Source organism: Gopherus flavomarginatus, chromosome 11 (assembly GCF_025201925.1).
Source record: "Gopherus flavomarginatus isolate rGopFla2 chromosome 11, rGopFla2.mat.asm, whole genome shotgun sequence".
Taxonomy (NCBI): Eukaryota; Metazoa; Chordata; order Testudines; family Testudinidae; genus Gopherus; species Gopherus flavomarginatus.
Window position 1 is genome coordinate 11,557,250 of NC_066627.1, and position 12,528 is coordinate 11,569,777.

At 42.4% G+C, this 12,528-nt stretch overlaps 1 pseudogene; it reads left to right on the top strand.

Annotated features, from left to right (window-relative positions):
- The first annotated feature begins 9,562 nt into the window (after positions 1-9,562).
- On the top strand, positions 9,563-12,528 carry LOC127031135 (olfactory receptor 14A16-like; annotated as a pseudogene).

Genomic DNA, 12,528 nt, shown 5'->3' on the forward strand with positions numbered 1-12,528 from the left:
CAATAGAAAGGCTAAGTAGCATGTCCGTTGTTGGGGAGGCACATTCAGATTGGCAATGGCAGCACTTCGGTGGCAGCTCAATCGGCCTGCATCAGATAGGCGACAATTCAGTGGCAGGTCCTTCACTCTCTTTCTTCCTCTTTTACAGCAGTTCGGCGGCAGCTCGACTGAGTTCTTCTTTTTTTTTTTTTTCTTTGCTGCTTGGGGCGGAAGAAAAGCTGGAGCCGGCACTGGATGGAGATAGGCTGTTCTCAGTGTTGGCAGATATTAGAACAAGAAACAATGGTCTCAAGTTGGAGTGGGGGCAGGTCTAGGATGGATATTAGGAAAAACGTTATAACTAAGAGGGTGGAATGGTTTACCTAGAGAGGTGGAGGTATCTCCATCTTTAGATTTTTTCAAGTCCTGGCTTGAGAAAGCCCTGGCTGGGAGGATTTAGTTGGGATTGGTCCTGTTTTGTGCAGGGGATTGGACCTCCTGAGATGTCTTCCAACCCTAATCTTTTATGATTCTATATTTCCATCTATACAGTTTTTAAACAAACACCTAAGTGACATCGCAATCTAAACTCAGGAGTCCTGGGATTTTTTGTGACTCAAAAGCCAATCAAATGTCCAAATTTTCCCTGAGTCTCACATACTTTCCAGCAACTCAAAGCTCAGCCAACTCCACACATGTGGAAAACACTTGCAATATGTAAATCCCAAATCTAAAAACTTCATATATTTCTCAATAATCTCCCTTGGAAGCAAAATGCCAGGTGCCTAATGCCCAAATCCCCAATGTAGAATTTTTATTGGTCTTGTCTAGTGAAACTCGAGGGATTTCAGAGCTGTTTCATCTTATACCAGTGTTAGTGGAAAGGTCAGAAATAATATAATGAGATTTCTGGGGCTGATACGTCTTTGAACCTAGATGTGTTTTCTTCACCATGAGAGAGGTGAACAACTCTGAGATGTGACTTCCTCGTGGCATTCTTCATTGCTTAAAGTCAGCTGGCCCTGAGATCACAGACATGGCAGAGTGAAGGGTTGAGAATTTAGACATAAACTATGGAAAATGTTAACTGCAATACCAAGAATTTGAAACTGTTCTATGACAATTCTGTTTTGTGACAAGTTTCAAAGTTTCAAAATTTGTTTTTCTTCTGCAATGGAACAAAACCAAAACACTTGGAACATTTTCATGAAATGGAATTGGCTGAACTTTCTGGTATTGGAGTAAAAAGGTTAGGTTTTCAGTTTCTTCTATCTATCTATCTATCTATCTATCTATCTATCTATCTATCTATCTATCTATCTATCTATCTATCCTCAAAAGCGATCTGAGAGCCCTGAAACTCAGAAGTCTTCCCATCAGAAACTTAATTGAATCAATCCATCTCTGGCAAGCATCTCCACTTCAGTGAAACAGCAGCATATTTTGATGAAAATACATTTATTTGGAAATGTTCTGACCAGCTTCTATGCATTTGTGTTATGGAGAGGGGAGAAATGCTCACATAAGGATATAATATTTTGAGTAGGGTTTAACGCTTATGACCTGATTTTCAAAGGTACGTGGACACTTATACTTACAGATAGGTACCTAGTGGCATTTTCAAAATAATGTAGGCATCTAACACCCATTGAAATCAATAGGAGTTGGGCATCTCAGTGCCTTTGAAAATCCCAATAGGTATCTATCCGCATCTTTAGGCACTCAAAGACATTTAAAAATTTGACCCTTGATGCTTCCAGAGCATTTCTATGTATAGCATTCTTACAAAATATAAATTACCTAACCCATACATCTCCCCATAAATTCGTAGAGCCCATAGATTCCAAGTCCAGAAGGGATCATAGTGGTCATTTAGCCTGACCTCTTGTACAACACAGGTCAGAGAATGTCCTCAAAATAATTCCAGTGCTAGAGAATCCACCATGACCTTGGGTAAATTGTTCCAGTACTTAATTGTGCTCACTTTGAAAAATATATGTCTTATTTCCAGTCTGAGTGTGTCTAGCTTCAATGTCTAGCCATTGGCTCATGATATCTGTTAGACTGAAGAGTGCAGAAAAAAATCTGGCCATTTAGATCTGGCTTCTGCAAATCATATTTTAGCTTTGGAGCTGGCTGAGGAACCTAAGTGCAGTTTCATTAAAATTTCAGAAATTTCAAACTTTATTTGTTGCAATTTTTAATCATACATTTTAAAATATTGATGAAAACATTCTCAGACACTAGGATTCAGGCTGGGGATATTAGCAATGTGCTTAGGCACAGGGATGGCTATAAATGGACAGAAACAAGGAGGTTTCCTCTCCAAGTCAGACTCACCGTTACTTGGCTGAGATTTTCAAAGCCAGCTCAAGGAGGTGAACCTCAACCCCCATTCATTTTACAGGGAATTTAGCATCCCAGTCCCCTAGAGAGCCATGAAAATCTCAGCCTTTGTATTTGTAATCATATATTTAAAGTATTTCTAGCAGCCCAATGGCTGCAGTACATGAGCATCTCAAGATATTTCAAGTAGTTATATTAATGCAATCCAATGAGGTAAGGAAGTAGCATTATCCCCATTGAGATGGGAAACTGAGGCACAGAGAGGCTAAGGGTCAGGCTTCCAAAGGTGGTCAGACCTCAGAAATGTAGACAGGTGCCCAGTGGGATTTTCAGAAGTGCTCAGCTGCCTTAAGAAGCCAGAACACCTTTAAAAATATGCTGTAAGTGACTCGTGTCAGGGAGTGTGTGACAGCACAGGGGATGAAACCTGCATCTCTGCAGTGGCAGGCTGCTATCCTAAGGACTCAATCATCCTTCCTTATCTGCTGAGTGGATAGGGATGATGCTAACTGACCCAGCACATGCTGGGCCCTTAGCAACATTCCTGATGTCTCGCTCAGTGCTCTGGGTCAAGCTAATTTCCATGCAGTGGCATGGAGGGCCAATGGAAATGTCCCCTCTTGCAGTAGCCAGTGGGCCAGGCACAACTTCCACCGGCTTGTGACAGGTGCTGTTTGGAGGGACAGTGTTCAACAGGGAAATGCGGCGGAGTAACACAATACCAGGCCAGTCAAACACAGGATGCAAATGGAGAAGCAAGGAACTGAATGCTGGTTTGCCAAGTCCCAGCCTAGTGCTCTAACCATTGAGCAACCCTTCCCCACTAAGTAGAAGACTTTAACCGAAGCAATGAAATATCTGCTGCTTTGGGGCAGGTTCCCGTGGGGGGATGGGAATGGGAATTTGCTTCCCAGATCTGTGCAATGGCTGCAGACCATAAACTCACCAAGACCAGTGGAATCAGGGGATAGAAGCTGATAATAAGAATCCTCCATGTAATGTCGGCCTGCATAGAGAGTCACACCCTTTCCCTCTCTACATTCTTCAGCAGGAGATGTGGAGCCCAGTTGCCTCTACCTGGCTGTGCTTGTTTGCCAGCATTTGTTTGACATGGGACAATTGTGCAAATACAGCAGGACTTTAATTGGCTACTGCATCCTCAGTTACTGAAATGTTTTGTGCCTCTTAGGAATTAGGGTCAGATTTTTAAAGATATTTAGACACCCAAAGATGCACATAGGATCCTAGTGGAGAATTCATAAGTGCCTAACTCCCATAGCTTTCAGTGTTTTGGTGCAGAGGTGCTTTTGAAACCCCACTAAGTGCCGGTCTGCATCATTTGGAACCTAAATATCTTTACAAATCTGGCTCCTATTGACTAAGATTTATGCTCCCTGGTGGATTTCAATATTCAGCTGCTTGTACTGAGAATTGGGTGCCTGACTCCTCTAAACATCTTTGGAAATCGTAGTCTGGAAGCCCAATATACCTCAGCCTAAGGGTACATTGTTCCGAGCTATCTTCATGATTTAAGAGCCCAGATCCCATCTCCTAACATTAGCCACCCAAGCTCAGACCCAGGAGAGTCAGATGGGCTTGAGATCCTGCACTGCAACATCCACACTGATAATGTTAATGTGCCAGCTTGCTCCAAGCTGCAGTGTAGATATATCCTTAGGAACCTAATTCTCATTAAAGGTTCATGGTCTACATGGCTTGTTCCCAGCACTGCTGGGTTTAGCCCTGGATTTTCAAAGGAGTGGATATCTGACATCCTTAGGCTGCTTTGAAAAACTAGGCAATACGTGTCAAACCTTAGCACTATTTCACGGAGTTGGGTCTGGGATCAGTCCCTGGCTCTAAGTCTCTTCCATCAGATAAAAAGTGGGATTTTCAAAAATTTAAAAAAATTCAAAAGTATTTATGCACCTAAAGATGCAGATAGAGCCTTAGTGGGATTTTCAAAAATGCCTAAACTTCCATTGATTTCAACAAGAATTAGATGTCTAACATGCTTAGGTGTTTCTGAAGGTTCCACTAGGCACCTATCTGCTTTTTTCGATGCCTAAGTACTTTTTAAAACTTGACCATTAGCTACTTTTCAAAATGCATTTAAATACCTTTGTGAATCCCACTCTGGGTCCCTAAAACACAAAGATTGTGTTGTATATTAGACATCTAGGCTCTTTTGAAAATCCCACAAGGCACCTAAATAACTTTAACAATCTGGCTCTTCAGTAAGTCCCAGCTTTATTTCCTCAGGAAAGGGAGAAGAAAGTCATTAACAGATGGAAGTCATGGCCAACAATGGGGCATAGAGCTTCAGGGAAATTCAGTGTTAAGACAGAACTTAAAAAGAAACCTAATATTTGAAAGAATGGAAATGCTCACAGTCACTTCACAGTGATGGGGGAAAGAAGGGAATTCCTAAAGGAAAAAACGACAACAAGAAACAAAAACTTTGCCAAGCTGGAGTTAAGATTGACAGTTGTTACCAGTAATTGAAGAATAGTAATATAAAAAAGCAAGTGAACATATTTTTCAGAAGTTGTTGCTGGATCAAAAATTTCCAAACATTTCGAGGAGGTGGTGCCTTTGTTATAAGCTGAAGCTTAGTGGTTCGTAGACTTACCTGTGAGGTGGGACAACTGGATTTGATTCCCCTTTTTGCCTAATACAGAGAAAGGGTTTGAATTTAGGTCTTATGTAAGAGAGGAGCATACCCTGAGTTTTGGGATATTGGGGTCTGGGGTTTACTCAATCTCCACTCTTAAAGCTTTGCTATTTTGTGTAAATACTTAAAAGATAGACTGGAGCAAGGATTTTATTTTGAGAATCCCCATGACTACCATAACCACCAGGCTATAGAATCATTCTCACCAACTTTCTGCCACAAATACTAAGAATGACTATGAATTGCCAATATGAAAGACAATGGGCCTGGGACGCTGCAGCCCAGTAGTTCATACACTCATCTAGCATGTGAGCCACCACAAATAAGGGGACCTAGGTACCTAATTAACCATCTACCCTTTTCCACTGCAGTTACACTGCTATTTTGTGTGTGTGTGTGTGCTTTCCCAATCAGAAAGGGAATTCCTAAGCAAAATAATGCACAAAACAAAAACTTTGTTAAGGTTGTGAGTGAGTCTTATAAATGTCCTCCCTGCAGGTATAGTTCAAGGACCCTAAATGGAGCAGGAGAATCTCACCAGCCCTATGACAGAATTTATATTGGGGGGCATCTCTCAGAGCAGTGAACTCTAGAACTTCCTCTTTCTGGTCTTCTCCCTAGTCTATGGGACTACATGCCAAGATGACTGCCCCCAAGATGCCAATGGACCTCCTGTACCAGCACAAAACCATCTCATTCAATGGGTGTCTGACCCAGATGTTCTTCTTCCACTTCATCGGCGGCACTGTGATCTTCTTCGCAGTAGTGATGGCAGCTGATTAGTATGTGGCCGTCTATAAGCCATTGCACTACCTGTCTATCATGAACAGAAGTATGTGCATGGGGCTGGTGGCAGGGTCATGGCTGGATGGCTTTGTCCATTCCATTGTCCAGCTTGCTCTGATCAACCAACTGTCCTTCTGTGGACCCAAAACACTAGACAGTTTCTAATGCAATGTCCCCCAAGTCATCAAACTGGTCTGCACAGGCCCTGTGACTTCATCTATGACCAGCCTTTCCAGAAATTCACAGTGGACAAGGCAGTGTCTGTGCTGTACACAGTGGTCACACCAAGACTGAACCCAATGATCTTCACGCTGAGGAACACTGAGTTGAAAAACACCATCAAGAGGTTAATGGGAAGGTTCCTGTGCTCAGGGAGGAACGCAAACTTCTAACAGATTTATGCTGGAGGTCAACTGTGTGTTTTGCTTTTCTAAATACTTCCAAGCTTTCTTAGGTACCTAGATGATCAAATTTTCATGGGATTTAGGCATGTTTAATCCCTTAGGCAGCTTTGAGATTCTAAACCTTCAATCTGAAATTATATTTATTTTAATTTCAAGAGAAGATCCACATGAAAGAACCTAATTATAGTCTTTATGACAGGGCTGGGCAAACTTTTTGGTCCAAGTGCCGCATTGGGGATTTGAAACAGTGTGGAGGGCTGGGTAGGGAAACCTGTGCCTTCCCAAGCAGTCTGGCCCACACCCCCTCTGACTTCTCTCTCCCTGACTGCTCCACTCAGAACCCCCCACATCCAACCCACTCTGATCCTTGTTTCCTGACTATGAGGGAGGGGGAACGGCGGGGGAGGGGCTGGGGGCTAGCCTCTCCAGCTCAGAGCTCAAGGGCCACGCAGGACGATCTCGAAGGCCAGATGTGGCCTGCAGGCCATAGTTTGCCCACCTCTGCTCTATGAGATAGAATTGTTGAACAAGATTTTCATTCATTCAATTTTATGTATGTATACAGCCTCCATAACAGAGTATCTGAGCACTGCACAACCCTAAGTCCTCACAACACCCTGCTGTAGTAGACAAATGCCATTGTCCCTCTTATACAGAAAGGGAATTGAGGAAGAAAGAGATTAAATGATTTGCCCAAAGTTACAGAAGAAGTCCCTGGAGGATGAAGGGAACCAATGCAGAACTTGACACTGCCAATTTAGTTCCTGTTAGGATATAGATATTCAGGCCTGTCTGTAAAGGCATATATTTTAAGAATTTGGGCTTATTTTTATTACTTAGCTAGTTAGAGGGGTATAAAAGAAAGGATCAAAATCACAGTCCACCTGTGTATGGGCCTTCACTCATTAGGATAGTATGAGACCTGGTTCTTAGGCTAAGGCCTTTGACTAAGCAGCAGAAGCAGCCATAAGTTGGAAAGGTACGGTCATATCCTCACAGTCGAAACTAGTCACATTGAAATAAGGTGTTATTGGGCTATAAGGAATACACTCCTTTCCTGAAAATCACCACCAGATAAGGAGAGCTAAAGGTTGGGGGGATAGTTCAGTGGTTTGAATATTTGCCTACTAACTGCACAGTTGTGAGCTCAATCCTTGAAAGGATCACTTAGGGGACTGGGGTAAAAATGTGTCTGGGGTTTGGTCTTGCTTTGAGATGGGGGTTGGACTATATGAATCCACCTCCCAGAATCTACAGGAAAGTTTGAGACAATAGCTCTGAGAAGGGAAACTGCTTTGGGTTTGACTGATATAGCTACATCTGCTTGAATGTGCAGAGACCCTGAACCAGTCACAAAGATAAATACATAAGGTTGAGGGGAAGGCTACTGCTCTAGGTTGCTCTCAACATTGGTGGAAAGATGGGACAATTTGGGGAGATAGAACCCAGTTTTTTACAAATACGGCATCATTTCTCCCCACTCTCTCCGGGGGTGCCTCTAAGGTGGCCCTCCACAAGCCAGAGTAGGTCATTCCTCTGGCTGTGTTTCTCATACCGGGCATTTCCCAGTCTCTGATCTCTCATCATCACTGTCATTTTACCTTGGGGCCCCAGACCTAGTGTCTATATATTTAGCAGCAGGGAGCACATCTCACAGATATCTGTCTGTGAACTATAATCTAGAGATTTTAGAATATTTTATGTTTATTACAATGGAACAGAGGTTCTAAGCAATGAGAACCTTGTATACTGGAACAAACATAATACCAGGCATCATGGTACAGATACTGAAGTCACGTCCACTAGAATAGCTCCATATCACTATGCTAATTTACAGAATCCAGACTGCATTATGGCAGATTTACCCAAGGTTTGTGTGGGGGTGGTGTGTGGCTTTGACTCCTTAATGCAAATGGAGCTACAATTGATTTACACCAGATGAGGATCTGACCCTTTCGTCATTGGTCAGTCTCTCTGTCATACCTACAATCAGTGTGAAATAAACATTTTTAAGATGTCATATTGCATTGCACCTTCAGCATAATGAGTCTTTTATTTTAGTGATGTCTGCAGAAAGAAACCATATAATTGTTGAGAAAGAAAGAAAGAAAGAAAGAAAGAAAGTGGGTTCATTCATCCAAACAGAAATTGAAAATCAGATACAGAAAATCAAAGCAACACTGAATTCCTCAAAAGTTCACTCCCCAGTGGGAAAGAAATGCTCCTTAGCCATTGAAAGTTCCATTCTTTAATTGAATTCCATGGGGCAAAGAGTTAAGAACATGCAGAATGGTTAGGAATTTCTGTCTTCTCTTCAGAGTCACAGGCAAAAAATATGTATTTGAAACTGAAGAATGGGCCAGATCACCAGCTGGTGTAAATTCCTAGTAGCTCCATTGGAGTTAATGAGGCCTAATTCAGCTGTTGAAAACTACATAGTTCATCGGCATCTCATCCCCATCTAGTGTAAATCAAAGTAGCTCTGTGGAAATCAAAGGGTGACATCTCCACTTGGCGTAAATAGTCCTAACTATTCAAAACTCAATGGAAATGTGTCAATTAGTAACATTTTAGGATGTAGCTGGGAGCTTTTAGTGTTTGCCTCTGGCTGCTTCTTAGTGACCAACATCAAACAGCCAGGGCAACCTGAGCTGTGGCTTACTGTGGTGGCTGCATCTCAAGAACTGCTAATGAAATGCAGAGAAAAACATCTCTGCTGTCCAAGAGCTGCTTATGTGGCGTTATTTAAGGAACAGGCTATTCCAGGCCAGCTGTGGCTCTGGTGCCACTGGGCTCTGAGCTATTGTAGGTCACACGTCTGTGCTTCAAATACATATTTTATTCTGCAGTCTCCATGAAATGCCACTTGTCATTCATCCCTGCCTTGTTCCTGGCCAAGAGACCTTCCAGGGATGCTGCCATCATATGAGATTCAGGGTGGGCCATTTCCTCCTATAGGGAGTTAGGTTTGGTTAGGGTTGGTTATCAGGGTGGTTTCTTCCCAAGGTGAGATGAGAGCTGGGCTTACATCTGTAGGGAGTAGATTCAGCTATTTAACACCAGGATAGGTACATCCTGGGCTGTGATCATATCTGAATCCCACATAACTCAGGATCAGCTATAAAGTTGGGAGGGGCTATCAATCTCCATCCTATTTAGTCCTTCACTTCTCAACCAAGCCTGACCCAAGATAGGAGCAGGGAGTGGTCATCTGTGGAGTGGGTCTCTGTCTGTCTGGAAGTGCAGAGACCCAACCTCTGAGGGAATATGGTGATGGGGCAGGGAAATAGCTGTTGGATAACACATTGGTAGGGGCATTATTGAGTGATATAGAAACAGACAACGAATGAGAATCCTGGCAGTGGACTATCAAATGCTTCTCAGGCTGGGAAACATTCCACAAAGACCAACACTGTAAGTTTGCTATTTCAGTTAATAGATTTGGGTTTTAATATACTGGAGAAAATATAATAATAGAACTATGATTTCACTGAAACTGTAAGTCTTTTACAATCATTTAATAAACATCTAGAGCTCAGTTTTTATAGAAATTGTGGAAATCAAAACATTTTTTTACTTTTGTGTATCGAGAACCAAACAATTGCTGTTAAAAACTGCAGAAATCTGGAAAAAAAGTTTTGATTTTGCCAATACATATGTTGTTTTTTATGGATAGCAAAGACTTTGCAGGAAAATGTTTTCAATTGAAAATCCAGTTTTCCTTTGGAATAATTTAAATGGATTGGAAACAGACTGAAAATTTAGCCCAGATTAGAAATCTATAATTAAGCCTGAATGATAACATTAACATTCTCAAATAACACCACAATTACAAACCCATTCACTCTATTGGAATTAGGTTTAATTGCTGTTTCATACTGTTACTTACATAATGGTAAAACTGTGTAAAGAGAAAAGCTGATACCCACAGAATATGTGTTATACATGCAGGCACCTTTAGATTTAGGCACAGACAGCTGAAGCCCCCAGCCAAAGCCTGTCTCTACCCAAGGACATAGAGGAGGGCAGTGGAACTGTGAAACTGTGAAAACCAAAACTTTTTTTCTTTTTGTTCATTGAGAACCAGACAATTTCAGGTAAACTGGTTAAAACTGAAACATAGTCACTGAATTTAAAATAAAAATGTTTTGACTTTTCCAGTACATAGGTCGTTATTCAAGAATAGCAGAGACTACCTTGGAGTATGTCTCAGTTTAAAATCAAGTTTTCCTTTGAAATAATTTAAACTGAAAATGTCTGAATACACCAGATTGAACATGTAGATTTCAAGAGAGGTAGAAACACTGATATAGTCCAATCATTATACAGTTTGAACCCTGTAACTCTATTGCAACTGTGTTTATTTCTGTTTCAAAGAGACACTTGTTGAATGGCAAAACTTAGTAAACAGCAAAGCTGGCAGACAAAATCATGGGTATTAAACATACTAGCGCCTTAGACAGAGAACAGTTAATTGAAGTCCCCAGCCAAAGCCTGTCTCTCTTATCTCTGCCCAAAGACATAGAGCATCTCAATGGAATTAGAACTGAGATATTCTGCTCTATTGCCATATGCGCTGCCCCACAGTGCTGCCCACTAAACAGAAATGCTGTAAATGGGTGCAGTGAACATACATATAATAAGACACAGCTCATCCTCCACAGAACTCACAGTCCAAGGAGACAAGACAGAGAAATTGATGGAGGGGAAAGAGAGGCACAGGGAGGGGAAGTGACTGACCCAAGGCCACAGACTAGGTCACTGGCAGAGCCAAGAACAGAACCCAAGATTCCTGATGACCACTGATCCACACACCCATAAAGCGACAGAGCCAAATGACACAGCAGAGAGGTAACGGAGCGATGCTGCTAGCCTATTGGTACACAGAGATGGAAATGGAGTCAGGATTTGGGGTCATAAATCAATATGTTTGTAGGCAGCCGGCCGTCTACGTAGTCTTGAAGTGAAATCATTACAGGCGAGCTGTCATACACAATGCCAAGTCTATCTCCTATTTTCACAAAAAGAGGATATCAGGCAGTGTTGCCCAAATCCAGAGTTTGCTGTTTGTAGCAATAGGGGATCCATCTTGGCTAGAATTGTTGCACTGGGATTGTACTTTGCTCCATCCTTCACACAGCATTTTATTAAACTACACCATGAGCCGGATCTTCACATGGTGCAAACTGATGCAGCTTCATTGACTTCAAGGACCTGTGCCAATTTACATTCATGTGATAAGTCACCACTAGTCCTAGTTAATAGCAGTGATGAATGCTGTGCATTGTTGACACTCACTTCATATTGCTGCGGGAAATCAGGGCCACTCCCTCTGTCACTAAAATTCCCCCACTGTCTTTGTCCTTCCCTCCACAGCCATCAGACAATGAACTGAGAAAGAAAATGTCGAACCAAACCACCCTGACCGAGTTCCTTCTCCTGGGATTCTCTGATGTTCGGGAGCTGCAGATTTTGCACTTTGTGGTGTTCCTGCTGATTTACCTGGCTGCCCTGATGGGGAATCTTCTCATCATCACAGCCGTAGCCCTCAACCCCCATCTTCAAACCCCCATGTACTTCTTTCTGGTGAATCTGTCCTTTCTAGACTTTGGCTCCATCTCCGTTACTATCCCCAAGTCCATGGCCAATTCCCTCATGAACACCAGGGTGATTTCTTATCCTGGGTGTGTCACCCAAGTCTTTCTTTTTATCCTCTTCACTGCAACTGATCTTGCCCTACTCACCATCATGGCATACGACCGATATGTTGCCATCTGCCAACCACTGCACTATGAGAGAGTGATGAACAGGAGAGCTTGTGTCCAAATGGCAGCAAGTGCCTGGATTACTAGTATTGTTTACTCTGCCCTGCACACTGGCAACACCTTCAGGTTACCCTTTTGTCAGTCCGATGACATCAACCAGTTCTTCTGTGAAATCCCCCAACTACTCAAGCTCACCTGCTCGGATTCGTACCTCAGTGAAGTTGGGGGTATTGCAGTAGGTATCTTTTTATTGTTAAACTGCTTTGTTTGTATAATTGTGTCTTATGTTCAGATCTTCAAAACTGTGCTGAGAATCCCCTCTGAGCAGGGCCGGCATAAAGCCTTCTCCACCTGCCTTCCTCACCTCACCGTGATCTCTTTGATGGTTTTCCCTGGCACCTTGGCCTACCTGAAACCCACCTCCAGCTCATCATCAGGTCTGGACCTTGTGGTGGGTGTTCTCTATTCCCTAGTGCCTCCAGTGATGAATCCAATCATCTACAGCATGAGGAACAAAGAGATTAAAGCTGCATTGAAGAAACTGATTGTGTGGAGGTTATTCTCAAAGAGTTAA